Below are 17,406 nucleotides of genomic sequence, written 5' to 3'. Positions count from 1 at the left end.
TAACAGAGCAAGACTCTCTATCCAAAAAAACAAAAACAAAAAAGGACCAGACATGTTGCATTGTTAACAAACTAGTTGTTAACCTTGTGACCTCTGTAAAGGTCTCAGGGATTTCCAGAGGTCTGGGGACCACACTTTGAGAATCACTAGATTAAAAAGGAGGAAACACGGGAGGAAAAAAAGGTCACATAATGGAAACATATTGTTGAATTGAATTTAGTGTATAAAAACTCTTTAATGAAATAAAGAGTATAGACTTCAAGTACTAAGAGAAGCTAGAAGAGGAGGGATCCCTACAGTCCCTACAGAAGACTGTAGGGATTGATCAGGTCAGGAGGCAGGGTTTTAAATGGGCCTTGAAGGGTTGGTGCAGTTTGGAAGGAAGGGATGGGAGGGAAAAGCTTGCTGAATGGTATAAATGAACAAGACCCTGATGGTGAGCTCTTGAGGATATGAAAGGCAAAAAAGCATTACGGAGGGGCTTTTGTTCCCCTGTGGCCCTGCATATATGAGGAGGTGATGAGTAATTCTACATTTTTGTCAACTTTACCGTTTAAAACTCCAAGGGAGGAAAACCCTTCAAACTGATAGGCTTGGGGCTTGGTGAAGGTGGGCTATTAGTGACAAAGATGTGAAGTTTCTTTATCGAAAATACATGTATGTCCAAGAAGTTCTCTGTAGATAAAAACTAACTAGAAAAAGAGTTTGTCAGAGAGGAGAAGTAGTTTTACTAATATATTTTTGATCATTTGCAAAGCCCATGGAAGTGTGTGGCAAGACGATTGTGGTGTCTTAGGATTCACAGAGGTCTGAAACAAGGAAAACATACTTCTGTTGAAAGCACCATTCCAACATATTGTTATTATCAGCCCCTGGACTAACGGGTAGTGAGTGGGTACTGTGTCCATCAGCTCAGCGAACCGCAATTGCCTCATTGACAGCAAGCCCAGCAAGGAATCACTTGGAATATTAATTTTCGTGGCCTTTCGCAATCACATAAAGCTTGGCTCCCTGCGCTTGCCGTAATGCGGCCTCTACCATTGCTTTCCGGCGGCGGGGGGGGATTTGGCAGCAGCGGAAGAAGGAGACCGGAGGGTGTGTTTTGGGGAAAGCCGGAGGCAGAGGAGGACGATTGTTTTACGAATCCCGTGATCGGCCCGTCCTTCTCCCCTTTCCCCCCTCCCTACCGCCCCTGTCCCGCCGGGCAGCGGTGGCGGCCTTGGACTTCGCTGTCTTTCCTCGCGGAGACAGGTGAGTGTCGGCGCGCGGGCTCCCCGGGCTTCGCTCCCCACCCCCCGCGTCTCCGGGGCCGGTGGCGGCGGCCGGCCGGGGAGGCGGCCTCGGCGCACAGTAATGGCAGCGCTGTGAACAGGGGAACGCGAGCTGACAGCCGCCGCCGCCGCCTCCGCCCACCTTCCTCGCCGGGGCTTCGTCTTTCACTCCTTCGGGCTGCCTCCCCCTCCCCTTGTCCCCTGCCCCTTGCCCTGCTTCTGCAGAAGGTAACCCCGCTGAGGGTCGGGGAGCCGGGCTGCAGGCGCCGGGAAACTTCCCTTCCCGGTTAATGGGTGGCGGGGCTGGGGCGGAGGAGAGGAGTTGGGGGCGACGAGGTGTGGGGAGAGGGATGAAACGGGGAGGCCCGGTAAGATGGTATCCCGTAAGTGACCTCGGCTCCCCAGAGCGCTGACCCCTAAGCCCTGCCACCCCCTGGACTGGATCCCGGGCCTCCCCAATCCGATCTTGGCCGCCTCTCCCGCGGCCCCATTTTCCTCCGAAGGAGGGAAGGTGAGAGTGCGTGTACTCTTCTAAATATTTACGTGCTCACACGAATACACAACTCTGTGTGTTTGTGTGTGTGTGGGGGGCATCTCATGCATCCTTACCACGAGTGTTTTCACTTTTGTTTCTGCAGACTGCAAAGATTGATAGCTTTGGGGAGGAGTATCCTACGTGCATGCTAGCTAGACCTCTTGTCTCAACACTTAGGGTCTGGTGAAATAAGATCCTCACAGGCTTTCTAGCACTTGCTTACCCTCTAGGGAGTCTGGACCATTCCCTACCATTACGTGCAATCAAATAAAACATCTGTGAATTGCAGACTGTTATTAATGTTAAGCCCACATCTTTGCCCCATGGATTAATATTAACAGTTGAAGGCCAGTACCCTGGGCGTTTAAATTTTGAAGATAAGATGCAAAATATTAACATTCGCTATAGATTGTGACTGTTCAACATAAACGTCTTTGAACTAGACCTGGCCCAAGCCTACCTTCGTAGTAAAGTATGGGAAATAATCACTTTGATCTGATTGACAACTGACTACATAATAATCGCTTAAAAACATTCAAAACACTGTTGCCTACCCTTTAGAATCTTACATCCCTTTTCAAAACACATGAACATAAATTAGCTATACTTTGCTTCTTTTGCCCATATACAGTATCTGGAAGATGCGTACAAAAGAGTCACGTGAGGTAACAGAAGTACACAGTTTTTTTGTTTTGAGATGGAGTTTTGCTCTTGTCGCCCAGGCTGGAGTGCAGTGGTGCCATCTTGGCTCACTGCAACCTCCGCCTCCCGGGTTCAAGCAATTCTTCTGCCTTAGCCTTCCATGTAGCTGGAATTACTGGCATATGCTACCACGCCCGGCTAATTTTGTATTTTTAGTGGAGACGGGGGTCTCACCATGTTGGCCAGGCTGGTCTCGAACTCCTGACCTCAGGTGATCCCCCTGCTTAGGCCTCCCAAAGTGCTGGGATTACCGGCCTGAGCTACAGCACCCAGCCCACAGTGTTTTGAATTACTTGTTTTTTTCAGTTGCTGTTTATGAGTTGGGGGAACATTTCTACAATGTGCATGCACATAGCGTAGGAAAAATTCCTTTTCAATTGCCTTTTGAGTATTTGGATGTTCTCCTGCATCTGAAATACTCTCCATTCTCCATCCTTTCTGGTGGCTTTAAGTGTTCTATAATTGTGAAGATTATCCATGTCTTTTACCCTCAGCAGTTTGTCACTAGATTAAATGTTATGGACCTTCTTTAAAGTCGTTTTTGTGTTGTCTGTCAGTTGACAAATATTTATTAAGTACCTGGTTTATTTGTCAAGCAGTGCTGCAGGCATTAAAAATACAAGGGTAAACAAGACACATTACATTTCTTTTTTTTTTTGAGATGGAGTCTTTCTGTCACCAGGCTGAAGTGCGGTGGCACGATCTCGGCTCACTGCAACCTCTACCTCCCAGGTTCAAGCAATTCTCCTGCCTCAGCCTCTTGAGTAGCTGGCATTACAGGTGCATGCCACCACGCCCGGCTAATTTTTGTATTTTTAGTAGAGACTGGGTTTCAACCTGTTGGCCAGGATGGTCTTGATCTCTTGAGCTCGTGATCCACCCTCCTCAGCCTCCCAGAGTGCTGGGATTACAGGCGTGAGCCACTGTGCCTGGCCGACCCATTAAATTTCTATCCTCGTGGAGTGTCAATTCTGGCTTGGGATGGAGAGACAGATGGTAAATAAGAAGTAATCTCAGAGAATAAGTGCTGTGTGGGAAATAAGGTAAGGAGTTGTGGTAGTAATTGGGGGATTACTTCAGATACTGTAACCGGAAAAGACCTTCCTGAGGTAAAGTTTGAAATTCTGAGGGAAAAGTTTTCCTGTTTTAGGGAGGAGCAAATGGAAAAACCCTGAGGTGCTATCAAACTTGGATCCAACAAACTGAAATTGGCTTAAGGTGGACCCTTATAGAGATTAAAGGTGGGTCCTAGCCAGGGGCTGGATCATGTTGGCTTTTGTTCTTATGATACATTAAAAGGCTTTTGGAACTCTTCTAAACTGGGAGTGATAAGGTCTGATTGAGAATCAGACTCAATTGGAGAAGAGGAGAGATGCAAGGAGACCAGTGATAAGAGCAGTGGCTGTGGAGGGTTAAGGTACAAGTGAAAGGTTTTGAGATTTATTTTGGAGTTGAAGATACTTATTGAAATTGTCATGTTTTAGATGAGCATGCAGTGGGACAGGGGTCACTCCCGGGTTTTTGGCTTCCGCTGGAGAATGATGATGCTGTGTACTGAGATGAAGAAGGGTGGGGGGAAGCAGGCTGTTGTATGGGATGGGGTTGGGTTGGACATGTTAAGTTGGATCTCATTGTTCAAGTGGAGGTGAGAAGTAGGTGATTGGAAATAAGTGTAGAACTTAGTGAGAGGTTGAGGAGTGATTAACTCATTGAACAAGGGCTTCTCAAGCACCAGCTTTAAACCAGATGTGTGGATATAGTAGTTTAAAAATCTCTGGCTTCATGGAACTTAACTTCTAGTGAAGAGAGAAAGATGGATATGGAGAGTCCTCAGCATTTATTTATTGGTATACTAATGTTTTTAACAAAAACTATATTCACGTGACTCAAAATTTAAAATGTTAGTCTGGGCAACATGGTGAGACCACATGTCTACAAAAAATAATTTTAAAAAAATTTGCCAGGCATGGTGGCACATGCCTGTAGTACCCACTATTGGGAAACTGAGGCCAGATGCCCAGGTTGGAAGTGGCAGTGATCTATGATTGCACCACGGCACTCCAGCCTGAGTGACAGAGTGAGACCCTGTCTCTAAAACAAACAAACAGAAAACCAAAATATTCAACTGTTAATAGGGAATAGAATGAAAATCTCTCTCCACTTCTTGTACCCTTGTCATCCAGCTTTCCTTGGAGCCAAACATTGTTAGCTGTTTCTTAGATATCCTTGGAAAAAATATTTGTGGACATACAAGCAAATATTGTCCCCACTTTGCAGAAATGGTAATACACTTGCTTTGACATTTGTATTTTTTAGAGTGTTAAGTAGTACTTAAGTTACGAAATAGGATGAGAACACAGAGAATGTAGAAAGAAGAGGAGAAAACTGGAGTACTGCAGTGTATTCTGATTTGGTCCCTGCCCTTGTTAAGTTCATTTGTTTATTTATTTATTTATTTTGAGATGGAGTCTTGCTCTGTCACCTAGGCTGGAGTTTGAATTTTTAGTAGAGATGGGGCTTCACCATGTTGGCCAGGCTGGTCTCATTAAGTTTTTGACCTACAGGTGTGGAGTTGTTTAAAAAGCTGTTTCCGGCCAGGTATGGTGGCTCAGGCCTGTAATCCCAGCACTTTGAGGGGTTGAGATGGGTGGATCACTTGAGCCCAGCAGCTTGAGACCAACTTGGGCAACATGGCGAACCCTGTCTGTACAAAAAATATAGAAAGTAGCCAGGTGTGGTGGTGCATGCCTGTAGTCTGAGCTACTAGGGAGGTTGAGATGGGAAGATTACTTGAACCCAGGAGGTGGAGCTGCAGTGAGCCACTGTACTCCAGCCTGGGTGTCAGAGCAAAGAGGGACTCATTGTGTTACCCAGGCTGGTCTCAAACTCCTGGGCTCAAACAATTCTCCCACCTCAGCCTCCATAAGTGTTAGGATTACAGGTGTGATCCACTGTGCCCGGCCTTATTTCTTTTTTCTTTTTTTATTTGAGACAGAGTCGCTCAGGCTGGAGTGCAGGGGCTCAGTCTCAGCTCACTGCAGCCTCCGCCTCCCGAGTAGCTGGGACTACAGGCACCCTCCACCACTCCCAGCTAATTTTTGTATTTTTAGTAAAGACGAGGTTTTACCATGTTGGCCAGGCTGCTTGTTTCTTTAATTTATCTTTTTGAACTTTCATTTTAGATGCAGGAGGTACACACGTCGGTTTGTTAGCTGGGTATATTGTGTGATGCTGAGATTTAGGATACAATGATCCCGTCCCTCAGGTGCCGAACATAGTACCCAAACGGTTTTCCACCCTTACGCCTTTCCTCCCTCACTGCAAAAAGCTGTTTCTTTTTGTGAGACTTTACAAAAGTTTGCACTGTTTCTTTTCTGTTCTACCTTATCTGCCTGTTCTTTGTGTATTCTGGAAAAATGTCTGGCTATGATTGAAAGCAATGTTTCATATGCACTATCAGTTTTGGGTTTTTTTTGAGATGGAGTCTCGCTCTGTCTCTGCCTCCCGGGTTCACACCATTCTCCTGCCTCAGCCTCCCGAGTAGCTGGTACTACAAGCACCCGTCACCATGCCCGGCTAATTTTTTGTGTTTTTAGTAGAGACGGAGTTTCACCACATTAGCCAGGATGGTCTCTATCTCCTGACCTCGTGATCTGCCCACCTCAGCCTCCCAAAGTGCTGGAATTACAGGCGTGAGCCACCGTGCCTGGCCCAATCAGTTATTTTTATTTTTATTTATTTATTTATTTATTTGAGACGGAGTCTCGCTGTGTCACCCAGGCTGGAGTGTAGTGGTGCGATCTCAGCTCACTGCAAGCTCTGCCTTCCAGGTTCACGCCATTCTCCTGCCTCAGCCTCCCACGTAGCTGGAACTACAGGCACCCGCCACCATGCCTGGCTAATTTTTTGTATTTTTTTAGTAGAGACGGGGTTTCACCATGTTAGCCAGGATGGTCTCAATTTCCTGACCTCGTGATCTGCCCGCCTCAGCCTCCCAGAGTGCTGGGATTACAGGTGTGAGCCACCACGTCCAGCCAGTTATTTTTTATTACTATTTTTTGAGACGGAGTCTCGCACTGTCGTCTGGGCTGGAGTGCAGTGGCGCAGTCTCAGCTTACTGCATTCTCCACCTCCGAGGTTCAAGCGATTCTCCTGCCTCAGCTTCCTAAGTAACTGGGATTACAGGCTGCCCAGCTAATTTTTTTGTATTTTTAGTAGAGACGGGGTTTCACCATGTTGACCAGGCTGGTCTTGAACTCCTGACCTCATGATTCACTTGCCTCAGTTTACCAAAGTGCTGGGATTAACAAGTGTGAGCCACCACGCCCATCCTACTATCAGTTATTTTTAAGTAAATTGATGACAGGATCGGCCCTAGAATCTTAATATTAGGAAGACTTATGACTGGCTCATGTTAAATCTTAGAAGAACAAGCAGTGATTTGGAATGTTGTGAGATTTATTACAGGTTATTGATCTATGAGATGTATGACTGAACCCTCTCTCAGTAATCAGTTAATCACAATATCTATTCAGAGTGATTTGGCTCTGTGCCTGGGTTTGAATCTTAACAGTAATGTATCTGTCATATTGCAGTTAGCATAATCTTTGGATTACCTTTAAGAATGTATGGATTTCTATGTCAGTACTTTATATTTGGCTTTTCATTGGGAAAGGCTTATTGGAGACAATTCCTTTGATTCTTAAAAGTTTTGAGACAGTAGTATGTTAGGTTAAGATTGTCATGTTGAATCTGTAGAAACTTTTGGGGTGTCTTGAACCCTGTTGATTTTTCTTTTGTAGGAGGAGAGGTGGGGTATTTTCTTTTGCTTTAAGGTGGGGTATTGTCTTGTTTGCTTGTTTATTTGAGACAGAGTTTCACTCTTGTCACCCAAGCTGTAGTACAGTGGCCCGATCTCAGCTCAGTGCAGCCTCTGCCTCCTGGGTTCAAGTGATTCTCCTGCCTCAGCCTCCCAAGTGGCTGGGACTACAGGTGTCTGCCCCCAAGCCTGACTAATTTTTGTATTTTTAGTAGAGATAGGGTTTTGCCATGTTGGCCAGGCTGGTCTTGAACTCCTGACCTCAAGAGATCCGCCCTCTTCGGCCTTCCAAAAGTGCTGGGATTACAGGCGTGAGCCACTACACCTGGCCTCTTTTATATAGTTTAACATTATAAATAATATTAGTTATATCTATTAATTCAGTGACTTAGTCTTTTTATATTGTAGGTTGCTTTTCAAAGAATGAAACATGGATTTACCATATGTAAATTTTAAAAAATATCTTAGCCTTGTTTTAATTCAGTTGAAGGAGAGAAAGTACAGGTTATACTCCAGGCTGGTTTTGAACTTCTTGGCTCAAGGATTCCTCCTGCCTTGGTCTCCCAAAGTGTTGGGATTACAACAGGCATGAATCACTGTGACCCACCTATGTTTTATAATCTAATCCTATCAGTATTTTCTTGCTCTGATTTGTTCCAGTTTTGACCTTTAGTTTAGCCTGTGTCCTTTCAACATGCCCCCCACCCTCATTTTGTGGGGGGAAAGCACCTTCTGTTTTCTGGCATCATAGATGTTCTAGGTTCAACTTGTATTTTTTCCTGCTTCAGCCTTGGAATCAATCACTTTTCCAAGGAGGAGCTCTGGTTCCTTTTACTGGAGAATAATATTTAGAAACCAAGATCTAAGTTCTATGTGTGCTCATTGCCACCGTGGTGTCATTGCTCCTAGGCCCTTCTCAGTGAACAGAGCTAGAAATATATGTATATTCATCCATGCATACACAAACATCTATGTGTATATCCTTTTATCTGCATGTATATGTGTGTTTGTGTATTCAAAACCATGAGTGTGTAAATGATGCCTTTGACTACAATTCATTACCACAGGATTAATGCTTGCCTTGCCCCTTTATTTATAACTGCTGTTCTCTGACGGTGGGAAATAGAAGATAACTTTCTTTTTTCTTTTTCTTTTTTTTTGAGATGGAGTCCAGCACAGGCTGGAGTGCAGTGGCTCGATCTTGGCTCACTGCAACCTTTGTCTCCTGGGTTCAAGCAATTCTCCTGCCTCCACACCTGGCTAATTTTTGTATTTTTAGTAGATACAGGGTTTCACCATGTTGGCCAGGCTGGTCTCGAACTCCTGACCTCAAGTGATCTGCCCGCCTTGGCCTCCCAAACTGCTGCGATTACAAGCGTGAGGCACTGCTCTCAGCCAAAGATACCTTTCTAATAGTCATAGTAATTATGTAAGTAGTGTATGGTTACCAAAATAATGAATAATGTGACATCAAGAGAAAGATCCCCAAGTAGTCCTGAGCTTTCAGAAAAATTTTATCTCAAAATATTTCTCTTTTATTTGATAATAGTCTGTCTGAACCAAAATAATATTTTGTCATCATAGTTCCAAGTATTTTGATTAGAATGCATCCATTTAAAAATTTTTAGAGAGCATTTTGCAGTGAGATTCAGATACTTCTCTGATATCAGAACTTTGTACCTGTGATCTAGTTTTTAAGCACTTAAAACGTGCATAACATAAAATTTACCAATTTAACCGTCATTAAGTGTATAGTTTAGTGGTGTTAATTGCATTTACAGTGTCATTGTGACCCTCACCACCATTTCCAAAACCACCATTTCCAAAACTTTTTCGTTACTAGACAGAAACTGTGCAACCATTAGCTCCCCATTTCCCTTTCCCCCAGCATCTGATAACGTCTCATCTTCTTTCTGTCTTTATGAATTTGCCCACATATATACTTTTGTTTAAGTAGGACCATAAGATATTTTTCACTTTGTGTCTGGTGTATTTGACTTAGCATAATGTCTTCAAGGTTAATCCTTGTTGTAGCATGTATCTGAACTTTTTATTTTGAGAGACAAGGTCTGGCTTTGTTGCCCAGGCTGGAGTGCAGTGGTGTGATCATAACTCACTGCAGGCAAATTTTTTTTTTTTTTTTTTTCCAGTCAAGATGATGTCTTGCTGTGTTCCCAGGCAGGTCTTGAACTCCGGAGCTCAAGTGATCCTCCCATGCTGTCCTCCCAAAATGCTGAGGTTACAGTCTTGAGCCGCCTCACTGGCTCTCTTTGGGATTATAAACAGGAGGTGTCAAGAAGGTTGCTAGAGGGATAATTGATATGCATCTGCCATAACTGTATCCCCTGTTTAATTATTCTTCCGTGCCTGTGTCTTCTATAGCAGTGTCAGGACATAGGTTTTAATGTATTATATAGAAGCCAGCAAATACAGTAGATTGTAGTGGTGCGGTCACATCTTGGGCTCAAGCGATCCTCCCATCCCAACCTCCCTTGTAGCTGGGACTACAGGTGCATGCCACCACACCTGTCTAATCTGTTTGTATTTTGTAGAGGCGGGGTTCACCATGTTGCTCAGGTTGGCTGCGAACTCCTGGGCTCAAGCAATCTGCCTGTCTTGTCCTCGCAAAGTGCTGGGATTATAGGTATGGGCCACTGCACACAGCCAAAAAATGTGTTCTCAGTATTTCGATAATTTGTGTAAAGGCTGGTTGGTTCTAGCTTTGTCTAGTATTCATACAAAATGGGCTTGCTTGTCATGAGGGACTCAGAAATTCAAATTCTCTAACTTACCTGAGATCGGGGATACATATATGAGAATAGTTTTTAAAAAAAATGTCGGTTGGTTTCTTAAATTCATTGACTAGATTATTGAACAAAAAATGAGAAAGCAGGTGAAAATGGCATTAAACTTCAAGCTGATAAGAGCGATGTGAAAACTTAAAGTACAGACTGTGCAGGCTTATATGGGAGTCTAAAGTTCATTGCGGAGAGGGGTCTTTTATTCTGGTGCAGTGGGTTTATTTTTGGAAGCAGGTAGCTGCTTTTTTGAGACAAGATCTTGAACTTTTGGCCCAGGCTAGAGTGCGGTGGTGCCATTGTAGCTTACTGTAACCTTGAACTCTCCCTGTGCTCAAGCCAAGCTCCCACCTTAGCCTCCTGAGTAGCTGAGACTCCCTGCGGGCATGTGTAACCAGAGGGCCCAACTACTGTAATTTTATTTTTTGTAAAGACCAGGTCTCTCAGACCTCTCACCAGGTCTGTTCACTCTTTTTCCCAACTCATTTCTTTTTTCAAAAAACATACTACTGGGCGGGCGTAGTGGCTCACACGTGTAATCCCAGCACTCTGGGAGGCCGAGGCGGGCGGATCATGAGGTTAGGAGTTTGAGACCAGCCTGATCAACATGGTGAAACCCCATCTCTACTAAAAAAAATACAAAAATTAGCTGGGCGTGGTGGCACACGCCTGTAATTCCAGGTACTTAGGAGGATGAGGCGGGAGAATGGCGTGAACCCGGGAGGCGGAGATTGCAGTGAGCCGAGATTGCACCGCGGCACTCCAGCATGGGCAACAGAGCGAGACTCTGTCTCAAAAAAAAAAAAAAAAAAAAAAAAAAAAGCAAAACACGTACTACTAGAAATTCTATGCTGGGTGCAGTGGCACATGCCTGTAATCCTAGCACTTTGAGAGGCTGGTGGAAGCTTGGAAGCTTGAGCTCAGGAGTTCAAGACCAGCCTGGGCAGCATAGTGAAACCCCATCTCTACAAATACAAAAAGGTAGCTCAGTGCAGTGGGTGTGCCTGTAGTCCCAATTGTCAGGAGGCTGAGGCGGGAGGATCACTTGAGCCCAGGAGGTCAAGGCTGCAGTGAGCCAGGATCATACCACTGCACTGGGCGACAGAACAAGACCCTGTCTCAAAAATAAATAAATAAACAAATAAATAAATAAAAGTGGGAATTCTAAAGCAGGAGAGTCATGATGGAAATGATGTTTGTGGAGTACTTAGAGCTCTGTGGGTCAAACCTTACTGCAACAAAAAACATTGCACCCTTAACCTCCAAGTAAGAAAGGGAATTCTTAGTTACGTCCAATGGGTTGCTCATTTGATACAGCAAGATGAAAATGTTTAGATGCATTCTTGGAGCTTTTTTTTTTTGAGACGGAGTCTCGCTCTGTCACCCAGGCTGGAGTGCAGTGGCTGGATCTCAGCTCACTGCAAGCTCCGCCTCCCGGGTTTACGCCATTCTCCTGCCTCAGCCTCCCAAGTAGCTGGGACTACAGGCACCCGCCACCTCGCCCGGCTAGTTTTTTGTATTTTTTAGTAGAGACGGGGTTTCACCGTGTTAGCCAGGATGGTCTTGATCTCCTGACCTCGTGATCCGCCCGTCTCGGCCTCCCAAAGTGCTGGGATTATAGGCTTGAGCCACCGCGCCCGGCCTCTTGGAGCTTATTTTAATATTAAATGATGGCAACATATTTGGTCAGTGTACACCACTGGGAGCTTTGGGTCCACCTATGGAAATGGAAAATAATGCCAAGTTAATATGGTATTCCACCTACCTGCCTCCCTTATTCGCAGTTTTGTTTTCTGCATTTTAGTTACCCATGGTCAGTGGGGTCTGAAAATATTACATGGAAAATTTCAGAAATAACTCATAATTAAATTCTGTCCTCAGTAGTGTGATGAAATCTTGCACTGTCCTGCAAAGACATGAATCATCCCTTTGTCCAGCATCTCTACGCTGTCGATGCCTCCTGCCATTATTCACTTAGTAGCTGTCTTGATTATCAGATAGACTGTTGCAGTTTTGCAGTACTTGTGTTCAAGTCACCCTGATTTTACTTAATAAGGGCCCCCAAAGTACAGGAGTAGTGATCCTAGCAATATGGATACACCAGAGAGGCTTCTGCCATAGAGTACTTCCTTTATGTGAAAAGTTGAAAGTTCTCAATAAGGAAAGAAAAAAATAATAGGCTGAGGTTGCTAAGCCCTAAACAGGCTTAATAATAGGCTGAGGTTGCTAAGCTTACTAAACAGGTCTAGTAAGAATTTTTTTCTTTCTTCACAATTATGAAGGAAAAGAAATTGTGAAGAAAGACATTCTTACTAGTTTTGCTGTCAAACCTCAAACTGTAAAAGTGAGAGTTACATTGTGTAATAAGTGCTTAGTTAATTTGGAAAAGGCATCACACTGGTGGGTGGAAGACATGAGCAGAGACAAGTTCCACTTGATGGCAACATACTGCGCCAGAAAGCATTGAGCCTATTTGAAGACTCAGCAAGGGATCCCCAGAAACGAATGACACCAAGCCATGTATTCTAAGTCAGGGACGGTAACACATATTCAGGAATACAGAAGGTTAGTAGTAAGTAGCCTAATGCCGACCTTCTGATGCCTGTGTCACTCACCTTACTTCATCTTATTACATAGGCATTGTATTTTCTCACACCTTCACAAGAAGGGCAAGTACAGCACAGTGAGATATTCTGAGAGACCATACTCATGTAACTTTTATTATAGCATATTGTTATAATTGTTGTATCTTATTGCTAGTTATTGTTAATCTCTTACTGTGCTTGATTTATATATTAAACTTCATCATAGGTATGTATGTATATGGAAAAACAGTTTCAGGCATCCCTGGAGATCTTGAAATTTATCCCCTTGGATAAGGCAGGGGACTACTGTAAGGCTCTTTATTGGATCTTAAGTATTTTCTCATTTTTTGCATTTAGAAGGAAATCGGCTCTAAGCCTATCGAGTGGCATTTAAATTGTGGTGTCTTAACTATCTGAAGTCAGTTTAGAGCACTCTATTACATCTTACTGGTAATTTTTGGATGCCAGATTTTTATTGCTGCTGATGATCAATACTGAAATAAATCATCATTCAGGAGTTTTATTCACTATAAAGAGAATCAAAATAGTAAGAGGTTAGCCATTTACATTATTGATAATTATACTTTTAGAAGGTAAGTAAAATATGAAACACCAAAATCAATCTTTTGAGAGACTGTAACTTTTACCTGCTGAAGTTATCTAAATTGTTTATTTTTGCTCCAGCAAGTGAGTTCACAGGAACAAATCTCTTTATATGAAAAAAGTCGGGCTGGGTGCAGTGGCTCACGCCTGTAATCCCAACACTTTGGGAGGCTGAGGCAGGGGGATCACCTGAGGTTGGGAGTTTGAGACCAGCCTGACCAACATCGAGAAACCCCGTCTCTAGAAAAAAAAAAATACAAAATTTCCCCGGTGTGGTGGCGCATGCCTGTAATCCCAGCTACTCGGGAGGCTGAGGCAGGAGAATTGCTTGAACCTGGGAGGTGGAGGTTGCAGTGAGCTGAGATTGTGCCACTGCACTCCAGCAGCCTGGGCAACAAGACTGAAACTCCATCTCAAAAAAAAAAAAAATTCATCTGATCTTAAAAAAATATATATATTTTTTTATTTCTGCTATTAGTAATTTAAATTTTTGGGAGGTGGACATTTTGTCAGGCTATGTTAACACATCATATTTAGGGACAGTACTATGTGTTTTGTGAGCTCTCCTACAACTTTGGAAACCTAAAACTCACAGGAAAGTTAAGATTCTCAGAAGGGAAGAAGGTTAGTAACACCTTTCAGTTAGTAAGAAATGATGTGCTTTCTCCCCTAAATTTATGAAAATATTAATGATGTTTATGAGGAGTAGGATTTTAAAATTCCTTTATTATGGAAAATTGTAAACACATACAAACAAAAGAATACTGTAATAAATCCCCATGTCCCTGTTATTCATCCTTAACAGTTATCAACTCATGAGCAAGCTGTTTAATTGTGAAGCAGATTTCAGACAGCATATCATTACATCTGTAAATATATATTTTTAATACTATTTTTATTTCTTTTCCTTTCTTTTCTTTTTGAGACGGAGTGTCACTCTTGTTGCCCAGGCTGGAGTGCAGTGGCGCGATCTTGGCTCACCACAACCTCCACCTCCCAGGTTCAAGCGATTCTTTTTTTTTTTTTTTTTTTTTGAGACGGAGTCTCGCTCTGTCACCCAGGCTGGAGTGCAGTGGCCGGATCTCAGCTCACTGCAAGCTCTGCCTCCCGGGTTTACGCCATTCTCCGGCCTCAGCCTCCCGAGTAGCTGAGACTACAGGCGCCCGCCACCTCGCCCGGCTAGTTTTTTGTATTTCTTAATAGAGACGGGGTTTCACCGTGTTAGCCAGGATGGTCTCGATCTCCTGACCTCGTGATCCGCCTGTCTCGGCCTCCCAAAGTGCTGGGATTACAGGCTTGAGCCACCGCGCCCGGCCCAAGCGATTCTTCTGCCTCAGCCTCCTGAGTAGCTGGGATTAGAGGCATGCGCCACCACACCCGGCTAATTTTGTATTTTTAATAGAGACAGGGTTTTTCTCCATGTTGGTCAGGCTGGTCTCGAACTGCTGACCTTAGGTAATGCGCCCGCCTTGGCCTCCCAAAGTGCTGGGATTACAGGTGTCAGCCACCACATCTGGCCTGATTTTTATTTCTTTTTACTTTATTATTATTATTATTTTTTGAGACGGGATCTTGCTCTGTTGCCCAAGATGGAGTGCAGTGGCATGATCTCGGCTCTCTACAACCTCCACCTCTCAGGTTCAAGCGATTCTCCTCCTCAACCTCCTAAGTAGCTGGGATTATAGGCAGCCACCGCCACACCCGGCTAATTTTGTTTTTGTTTTTGTTTTTGAGACGGAGTCTTGCTCTGTTGCCCGGGCTGGAGTACAGTGGCACGATCTTGGCTCACTGCAAGCTCTGCCTCCTGGGTTTCTGCCATTCTCCTGCCTCAGCCTCTGGGGTAGCCGCCCACAACCACACCCAGCTAATTTTTTTGTATTTTTAGTAGAGACGGGGTTTCACCATGTCGGCCAGCGGGTCTCGAACTCCTGACCTCAAGTGATCCATCCACCTTGGCCTCCTGAAGTGTTGGGCTTACAGGCGTGAGCCACTGCATCTGGCCCCAACTATACTCTTAAGAGAAAAAGGCAGATATATAAGAATCTGAATAGTATACCATTTATGTAAAACAGATGAAAAAAAGATCATGTTTGTGTTATGTAAAAGGGAATAACAAATCACATATATGTGTAAAGTACGCCCAGGAACATATAACATTTATTGCCTCTGGCGATGGGAGGTGGCAGCCAGGGCATACACGGGAGTGGTGGGAGAGAGACTGAGATTTCAGAATTTTATGCTAAACGACCATGGGGATGTATTGATACTTATTTCCACCTCATCCCCATTAAATTGCTCTAAAATTTTTGGTAGGATTTTTATAATTCATTTTTAAATGTATAGCAGCTTTATTGAGATATACATCACATACCATTCAATTTACCTATTTGAAATATATAATTTAGTGGTTTTTAGTATATTCCCAGAGTTTTGCAACTATCATCACAATCAACTTTAGAGCATTTTCATCACCCCGTTGGCAGTCATTTCCCATTTTCCCCCCAAGTTCCCTAGGCAACCACTCGTCTACTTTCTGTCTCTATAGATTTGCCTATTCTTGATACTCCATATAAATAGAATCATACATTATGTGGCTATTTTGTGGCCCTCTTCATTCACTTAGTAGAATGTTTTTGAGAGTCATCCATGTGATAGTGTGTATCAGTACTTCCTTTCCTTGTATTGCCAAATAACAATTTATTGTATGGATATATTGCATTTTATTTAACCATTTATCAGTTGATAGACACTTGAGCTATTTCAAGGTCCTTTATGAGTAATACTGCAGTGAACATTTGTGTACCAGTTTTTATGTGAATATGTTGTATTTCTCTTGGGAGTTTTATTTCTCTTTATACTTTCGGAGTGGAATTACTGGGTCATATGGTAACTGTGTTTTATAATTCACTTTTGTAATTATTACTGACAATCATGCATATTTAGAAATTATGCTGTGAGGAAATCGAATCTACAGGTGTTTTCAAATGTAACAAAAATGTTGCAAATATATTAACGTTGACATCTGTTTTCTGGAAACAAGTAATTAAATAGAAATTTTTATTTTGCAATTTTTTAAAATGTGGAGCGTGTGTGTGTGTGTGTGTGTGTGTGTGTGTGTGTGTGTGTGTGTTTTAGGGCCCATAAGTGGCCCTAGCCACTGTACCTGTGTGCCTAAAACCCCATTGTTGGAAGAGTGGAACTCACAAGAAAGCTAAAGGGGACTGTGGTGATTTCAGGAGATTTGGATTTTTGCAGTTACTTGATGGGACACAATCTGAGTGCTCATGGGAATCTTCTTAAGGCACAGGAATGAAGAACAAGACTGATTTAGGAGTTGTTTGACAGCTTGGGAGGTAGAAGTAGTGTGACTGTGGTCCTCTTTCTTCTTTGCTGTGTCTCTTTCACATCCTTATGTAAACTTTCCCTAAATGTTATTACTAAGCAATTTCAAGGAAACAAAGAAACTTAATTTTCCTAGTTATGTGAGCTTTCTGCTGGGGAAGCAGAGAATCTGATAGACTGTCTCCGCATACTTCCTGCTATTGGTTTGTCAGTTTTTGGTGTATTTCAGGAGGCTGGTGCTTCTCGCACCTTGGCTTCCAGATTTTCTGTCCATCCAAGCATGTATTGTGACTGTGTATTTTCCTATAGTACCAGAAATCTATCAGTCTCAACAGAGAAGTCAGTGTCAGTCTGATTCCATAAAGCAAAAAAAGTCTCTGCAACTGTTTTTTTTTTTTTTTTTTGAGACGGAGTCTCGCTCTGTCGCCCAAGCTGGAGTGCAGTGGCGCTATCCTGGCTCACTGCAAGCTCCGCCTCCCGGGTTCACGCCATTCTCCTGCCTCAGCCTCCCGAGTAGCTGGAACTACAGGCGCCCGCCACCGCGCCCGGCTCATTTTTTGTATTTTTAGTAGAGACGGGGTTTCACCATGGTCTCGATCTCCTGACCTTGTGATCCGCCCGCCTCGGCCTCCCAAAGTGCTGGGATTACAGGCGTGAGCCACCGCGCCCGGCCTGCAACTGTTAAACTAATTTACAAGCAGTATGTAAAAAATGATTCCATTTTATAAGAGGAGAAAGTGAACGTGAGGGG

At 43.6% G+C, this 17,406-nt stretch overlaps 1 protein-coding gene across 5 annotated transcripts in view; it reads left to right on the top strand.

Annotated features, from left to right (window-relative positions):
• Positions 1 to 1,067: 1,067 nt before the first annotated feature.
• The window catches only part of CUL2 (cullin 2), an 85,893-nt gene continuing 69,554 nt past the window's right edge, over positions 1,068 to 17,406 (top strand). For 2 of the 5 annotated variants that reach the window (XM_065520535.2, XM_005564957.4), the window contains exon 1: positions 1,068 to 1,251. The gene's annotated coding sequence lies outside the window, so the exon portion shown is untranslated. Of the gene's footprint in view, positions 1,252 to 1,297; positions 1,500 to 1,539; positions 1,783 to 17,406 lie in introns of those variants that run through there. The other 3 variants (XM_074001411.1, XM_005564958.5, XM_005564959.5) reach the window with 2 other exon arrangements.

Source organism: Macaca fascicularis, chromosome 9 (assembly GCF_037993035.2).
Source record: "Macaca fascicularis isolate 582-1 chromosome 9, T2T-MFA8v1.1".
Lineage (NCBI taxonomy): Eukaryota > Metazoa > Chordata > Mammalia > Primates > Cercopithecidae > Macaca > Macaca fascicularis.
This window is presented reverse-complemented; position numbering and strand designations above follow the sequence as displayed.